An 8,434-nucleotide genomic window follows, 5' to 3' on the forward strand; every position below is an offset into this window, starting at 1 on the left:
ATAAAGTTAGTAACAGACCAACAGTAGAAAATACCGAACGTTTTCATGTATTAATGTAATCTGATTCCCAATGCATGAAGGAACTGGACAGCGATATCATTTTCAGACAGCAATGTGACCTAATTCTGAAATAGTTGCTCAGAAATAAGTGCAAGTATTTTAAAGGGGTGGTAGATCTGGTTAAAAAAACATATTTTCTCTTTACAATTTTTAAAATAAATTGAAAATAACAGAGTGTCATTCGTTTTGACACTTATATACTTTAACCTTGGAAATGTTTACTAGCAGACCTTGCAGTCGAACATTGTTCTTTTTAGAACCTCTTTTAGTGCGAAGTGGTAGAAGATAGTTTAATAGCCGTAAAAAACTCATCGCAAGTTAGATTTTCGGCAGAATATTTTGAACGGAAAGCGGTAGTATTGGCCCGTTATGTCTCTAAGTATTGTTAAGGTGCGTTTTGTGGATGTAAATAACAACTGTTTATATAGGGTGGTCCGAACTATACTCCGGAAACTTCGGCCGCATATTCTGCACATAAAAATAAGTAAAAAAAGTTCGTATAAATATATGTCCTAAAATGCGTAGTTTCGGAGATACAGAGTGTAGAAGTTTCATTTTTATTTCGATTTTTTTCAAATAATTCATAAAGTAACGTCCATATTTGGATGAAAATTGATGTCTGGAAGTTTTTTGACATGAGAAATTGGATTTTGATGTCATTATGACTCCTACTTGTAGAGGGCGCCACCTACATATTTTTTAACTGATTTGAAGAGTAATAACTTTTCGTCCGCACCTGTATAAAACTACTGAGTAAAAAAATATACATTTACGACGTTTTTTACGTATAGAAGCTCTCTCACTAAAAATAGCTACGAGTAATGATTCTCGAGATATTGAGAATCGAAATTATGAATACCTATCATCATTGACATAAAATTAAACAATTGACTAAATAGTTGAAATCATAAATTAGAAATGTTTATGTGCCAAAAGCTCAATAAAAACTATTCATCATCTTTTCGCAGAAAAAATTATGATTAATTTAAAAAAATAAAAATTTCCCAATTTATTATTTTAGTCGAACAACTATCTCCTCAACGTGTTTATATTTTTGTCAATAATGATATGTATTGACTATTTCCATTCTAAATATCTTAAGAACGGCTGCTCGTAGCGATTTTTAACAAGAAAAATTATATTTTTTCACTCAGTAGTTTTATACAGCTTTGGACGAAAAGTTATTACTCTTCAAAACAGTTAAAACACATGTAGGTGGCGCCCCCTACAAATAGGAGTTGTATTGACATCAAAATCAAATGTCTCAAGTCAAAAAAACACCAATTTTCATCGAAATATTGAAGTTATTTCATAAATTATTTGGAAAAAATCGAAATAAAAATGAAACTTCTACACCCTCTTTGTATCTCCAGCGAAACTAAGCATTTTAGGACATATTTATACTAACTTTTTTACTTATTTTTATCTGCAGAATATGCTGCCGAAGTTTCCGGAATACAGTTCGAACTATCCCGTATATTTATAATTAATTTATTTTTGTTTCCTAAAATATTTTGATTAAAAGAAATATTATATAAAAGTGGGCGACGATGTGCAGGTTAAGCTTAATCACGCGACTAAAAGTTTATTTGGCATGAACTGTAATATCATCTCTATGTTCAGTACTTATTAAAATAAAAAATATAAACTGGTAAATAATCATAAAGATGCCCAACCCAAACTTCACTAAAATTTTAAGGTGACTGAATTTCTTGCTTGTCAGTGCAGTAAATGTTATCAAGTAACTCAGTTTCAACATAGAGCTCACACACACAGAGATTTCATTTTTGTCATAACTGAAAAAAATGTGTCGCCGAGAGTGCGAATCATACTCAACTGCGCGTTATAGACCAGATTTATCTCGTACTACTTTTTCCGAGATTTCCTCCCATTTTCTACCGGTGATTAATCTTCCGCGTTTAAAAAAGGGAGCGCTCTTCGCGCACCGTCGCCATAAATTATTTCGATATTTTTGATGGCGTCGCTCGGCCACCTGCCAAATCCCACGCTTCGTTTTCGCCGAATTTAATTTCACTTTTAACTTCGTTTATGTGCATGTGTTGCTTTATTTTCGTGTTGGCCGAGTCGTCGAATAGTGATGTCATAGGACTTTCATAAAATATGTTCTCGTCTCATCTCGACTATGTCTCGTTTTGTAGTGTTAAACTAAATCTCTCGAAAGAAGGAAGGAATGATTTTGTATAAGCCACATCAGCTGCTACCATACCATTTAGCGGCATTGATCAAATTAAAGTTAAATTAAACTATATTAATGAACCCAAACCAGATGCCCTAATAAATTGGAACAAAGACTGTAGATTATTAGCATCAAGTACGGAAGCCAGATCGCCATTCAGACCAAATGATTGTCTTAATGAAGGAGGGACAATCTATTAGGATGTGGTACACTGTTAATTGGTTGCCAGAAAAAGAGCAATTAGGCGGGGGGTCGCTTTTAAAAGGAAAGAACGAGAGAAATAGCAGTGGCCCAATCTGAGCCGATTCCAAATGACATCTTCATTTCTGAATAATGACCGAGTTACACAAGCTTCGAAGAATTGTGGTTTACATTTATATAGTTTATTTAAATTTCCTGTTATTGTGGACATATCTAGAAATTTAAGTTCAGAGATAGAAAATGCAAGTGGTATAAAATTTCCGTCATTTGCCGCAGTCTTAGCAATCTTATGAGCATCTTCATTACCTCTTATGCCCACATGGCTAGGAATCTCGATCTGCAGTTGAACCTTTATCTTAAGTTTACATTTTAATGCCAAAGCGAATGGCGATAGTGTAAAATTCCGTAACTCTCCTGAAATAGTACTTTCCATTAGGTTAGAGTAGAGGGTACTACTGGTAGTACTTCTTTTATCCTTATAGATACAGTAATTTCAACAAATGAGAATTAAAGCTAGGACTTTTTTTATGTAAAAAGGTTTAATTGAAAAATTTAAAATTTGTTTAATTCGAAACGGTGAACGGTTTTCAAGTTATTTGCGTTTAAAGGTTCCGATGTATCGATTTTAGTATTAGCGAAATCGGGATATTAATTTATTTAAAATTTCTTTACATTTTATCATTTAACTTCATGCTTGAAATCAAGCTGCCGACTAAGAAGAAGTAGAGACAAAAAAACTTTTATATGAATATGGCTTATTGTTGACGGCTACCATTCATAAATCGCATAGGTATTTGCTGGCAATAGTATCCGTGAAACTTTTTTTTTATTATTTTTTGGAGGAAGGGTAAATAAATAACTTCTCCTTTTTAATAAAATTATTTTTTCAATTTATTTTATAACATAAAAATAAAATCCAAAAATAATCTAGTTAATTTAATATTTCGTTTTTTCAGGCCAGACAGTACAAACAAATCGTTACGTTAACATTTTCTTTCCATTAGGCTATAGCAATCAATACACAGCATATCTTCTCTGTTTCTACAATTTATTTTTTGTGCAAGGTCAACAATTTTCTTTGTTTATTTAATGACAAATATTTTGATTTTCTGCCTAATTGCCTTCCAAATTAAATTTTCACTGAGTAATTGCAAAAGGCAAATATAAATACAAGAAGAATAACAGCCTAATTCGGATACACTTTAATTACAGCTTGTTTGTCTCTTGTATGTAATATTTTATCGTGCACAAAGAAATTATATTTTGAAGCATGTTATTTTCTATTAATCATAATTTATTTTCATATGTAGGTACAGAGTATCCCATTTTCGTGTGTTTTACAGGGTTTCTTTTACGTTCGTTTCTTAAGTACAAAGATGCGGTTTTGACATTAGTATCTTACTTTTCTATGAAACTAAAAATGTTACATCGACATTTCGACTACTCTTGTATCTGGTTATCTTATAAATCGTCGAAAATAGAGTTTTTCGTGTAGTCATTCTTGAATTCTTGCTCTAATCCTAATCTAACCTAACCCTGTACATTACTTTTATTTGTACAAAAGATATATAAAAAAATTTATCATATCTCTTGGTTAAACTTTTTTGAGAATCACATGGCGTTTACAGGTTTAGGACCAGGAAACCTTTTATTTAAAAAATTGCCAAAGTTTTGAAAAATTTTCGACGCACTTCTGACACAAGAACTCCTCTCTCAAACCTGCCCATTGCATCAAAATCTGTCAAATTTCTAGGAGTTAATTTTGACTACAGACTCTCATGGAACGAACACATAACCAATATAAAAACAGATTGCAGTAAAACCATCAAGATTATTAAATGCCATCGAGATCATTAAATGGCTAATGGCTATCTCTACTATTAATACATCAACATCATTAAATGGCTAATGGCTATCTCTACAAACCATTTATCCCAACGTATAGTTCCTTTATTCGACCACTTGTTTCTCCAACCATTATACTAGATTCTAGATCCGATAGTCCAGTCCAGGGCAATTTTTTTCCAGTTTTTGCAAAGATCACAACATCACTATTCCCATGCAATAGCATGAGGAGTAGTAGTATTTGAGGAGTGTTGTAGTATTGATTTGAGTGTTGAGGAGTATTCCTCTCTGGGAATTAATTACTCCATCAATGAATAATACACTTATCAAATTAGACAAAAAAGCACCCCTCCATCTTTAATCAAAGCGTCATTTTATTATTCAAGATCTACCTCCAGATAATATAATATACACGGACGGTGCCAAATTCTCCCAGGCGGCAGGATACGCTGTATTACATAATCGGGAAATTAAAATAACTTTGGTTGCACATCATAATACGACCACCAGCAAACTCCATAAGATGCATGGTGTCATTGATGACGTGCAACGAAACTGTTTTAATTTCTCTAGTCCTACCACCAGCATCCTTTCTGACGAATTTTTGCTATTAAAGTATCACTAAGAATAACATTTTTTAGCATCGAGGCTTTCGAAATGTGGACTCTCGTGGACTAGGAGACTCTTACGTGTGCCATGGACCGCACATGCCACCATCGAAGAAGTTTTAAGAACTGCAGGCTATGAACGAGAAATGCTTAACATAGTTAAAGAAAGGAAAGGCTCATACCTCGGCCATATCCTGAGAGGAGACAAATATTACATTCCTAAGCTGATTCTACAAGGAAAAATAGAGGGACGGCGAGGCCCTGGAAGAAAACAACATTCCTGGCTAAGAAACAAACGGGATTGGTGTAACATCAGCGACGCAGCCACCATATTTCGAAGAGCCGAAAACGGCAGTCTACACATTGTATGAAGAGTACAGACAATCGCCAACGTACGGCTAAGCACAAGGCACAGGAAGAAGAAGAGTAATATCCAAACTACCTCCTTCCAAATGGGTGATATGTTCAGATAAGAGCTAGAGGATTTTAAGGTACTCTTCATTATATTCGAGAAAAATTACTTTCGTTCGTCTCTCGGGCTACATAACGGAGTCAGGGATTCACTTTGAAAGACAACAGACTCACTACGCACGCGTAAGAGGACAAATAATCAAAACCGGTTCCAAAAAACTAACATTTTATTTACTAGTGGTCTTGAGCACTGTTTTTTATTCTGCTGCTTGGCTGTCGCCTAACAGTTTAAAAAGAAATGCTGCTGTTAAAAATATATCTGACTTAAACCTTTTATAATATGACTTACCTAAATCTTTTTAACGACTTAAGTTTTTTCTAAAAAGACTTGAATCTTTTTCTATTTCGGAATAAAGATTTAAATCACAAATCATTTTGAAAAAGACTTAAATTTTAATGAATGAATAACTTTAAATAAAAAAAAGACTTAAGTTTTCTGTGAGCTTGCAGCTGTGACTGACTGACGCCAGTCACCAACATTAAAAACATACTAATAAAATGTGTTTGTTGTCAGTTAAGTATTCTCTCCATACGATCTAGGCACATTCATCAAATAAAGTAGTATATCTCCAACAATCGCTATATCGTCTGACTGCCGCGCTCTCAAATGGTCTAAAAATAATTGGGTTGCGCGGGTCAGGTTCTGAACCTAGGCGAATCTTGTCAACAGCCGCTGCCGCCGCCGCCGCTTGGCGTGTCTCCCTCACCGCCATCATAACCCAAGCGGACCGTGTGTAAATATTATTCTCCGTTTTTCCGTGTCCCTCCTCTCGAAATACCACTGATTTATCTGACTGTGTTCTGTGTTCGTTCTCTTTCGATTTGTTGTAGTTGCAAAGTGAGTCATGGTCGGAAATAAAAGAGGGCAGTTACTAGGATGAGCTTAATTGAAGTTTTATGTAGAATTTCGTGAGATTAAAAATGCGATAATGACAAGACAATTCGTAGGATATGACGTTTGGAAGAATAGACTTTTGCTGACAAAAGTTCGAACGTAAAAATCACACTCTCCACTGGAAGCGTTGTTAAGATGCTTCTTTAATATTTACAAAAAAACAACAAAAAAAAATAGCACTCGCCATCACAGCAGAGTTAACACCGCCAAATTGTTGGAGTGCTTTACCAGAGTCCTTTCCTACAGGATTTATGGAACCTAGAACTATGTCATCCGGGGCCTTGTACCAAAAACCTTGACTTTTAACACTTGTTACCAACTTCCTCAACAAGAAGTGTTAAAAAATATAATTAAAATATAAAGATAATGGATTGCGGTTTTCGAGAAACTTGGATACATTTTCGTACAACTTACAATCCTATAATCAAAATTGTCATACCTACTACGCTTTGTTGATGCAAGGCGAAATTGAAAATATTTAATTTGGGACGCCTCGTATCTTCTACAATTTATCGAATAGCTTAAAACTAACTTATAGCTAAACCAACTTAAATACAGGGTGTTTCAAAAAAGATGCCATATCTCATGGGGAGATTCCTCACGTAAAAATAAAATTTTATTTTCATATCAACATAGGTCCAATTCTGCTTTGTTTCGTAGCTACAGGATGCTGAGTTTTAATATTTTTTCGATTTATTATAATTTTCTTCCAAGTGCTTTTAGCATTTCAAATGAAATTTTGAGGGTAAAACTAAAATAAAATGCGACATATTTTAATGCTAATAAAGTGTCGACATATTCACCAGGGACGTGCATATGGCTATCACTAGAATATTTTTCTAAAAAAGGATCTATACACCACTGACTTTTTTCTCTCTGTTAGCGAAATAGTGTAACCAATTTAATGCCGATTAAAAGTTGTCTCTTGATATTTTCTCGATTCCGGCCTCCTTGATTTTATTAATTTGCCTTGATCCAAGTCTAATAGCGACTTTTAAAAATGTTTAATATTATTAACTTTGTTGTGAACATACATTTAATATGGTTATATGTATATGTATATTCGACAAATTGTATAAAATATTATTTTTACCCTTATTCTACGGCTATGCCTAAAGAATTTAAGGTACGAAAAATACCATCAACATTATTATTCTTCTCAGAAAGATGGGTGATGCTATATATATATATATATAGTTATACAGGATACAGGATGTTAAAACTTTTTAAAATTAGGTTTTTTGTATAATTATCTTAAATACCATTATTTTTTTATTTGAAACTGCTGTAGGTTGGACTAATAGTAATAATAACTAATAGTAATAATATTTAATAAAAAATTAGGTGAAATATATAATCTATTAATTTTATTTTAATTTTAATTTTATTAATTATGATTAATAAAATTGCGTTTATCTCATTAAGGAGGCCGAATTTGACAAAATATTAAGGAAAACTTTTAATTGGCATAGCCTACACAATTTTGATATCCAAAGAAAAGTCAGTAGCGCACATTTTTTTTGGAAAACTATTCCAGTGAATATTCCAACTCATATGCACGTCCCTGATAAATTTATCTCCACTTTTTTAGCACTAAAATATCTAGCACTTATAGTAACTTTTACCCTCAAAATTACATTAGAATCACGAAAACTACTTGGAAGGAAATTATAATAAATCGAAAGAATATTAAGACTTTAACACCCTGTAGCTACGAAACAAAGCGGAATCGGACCTATGCTGATATGAAAAATAAATCTTATTTTTACGTGAGAAATCTCCCCGCGAGAGATGGCACATATTTTTTAAACACCCTGTAGTTTTTGACATTAAATCTAGTAATATCGTAGTTTGATTTTTACTACGAATCGCCATTACTTAAATATTACCTCAATTTGCGCGGTAGGTACTTAGATTATTTTCAAACTTTTAATATATTTTTTTTTTCATTTAATACATAAATAAAGGTCTTAGAGCTTTGACAAAGCCAGTATCTGATACGGTTTTACAGAGGTTGATTCTCCATCTTCGATATCAGTCGTGCCAAAGTTTATGGCAAGAAAGGTTGTCGTGCTCAGCGCACTCAGTGATGACGTGTTCTGGTGTTTCCCCATTTTCCCCACACAATCTGCATTCGCCGTTGTTTCTTAGCTTCAA

The sequence above is a fragment of the Sitophilus oryzae genome, unplaced genomic scaffold (genome assembly GCF_002938485.1).
Source record: "Sitophilus oryzae breed Bouriz unplaced genomic scaffold, Soryzae_2.0 scaffold_815_pilon_pilon, whole genome shotgun sequence".
NCBI classification, from domain to species: domain Eukaryota; kingdom Metazoa; phylum Arthropoda; class Insecta; order Coleoptera; family Curculionidae; genus Sitophilus; species Sitophilus oryzae.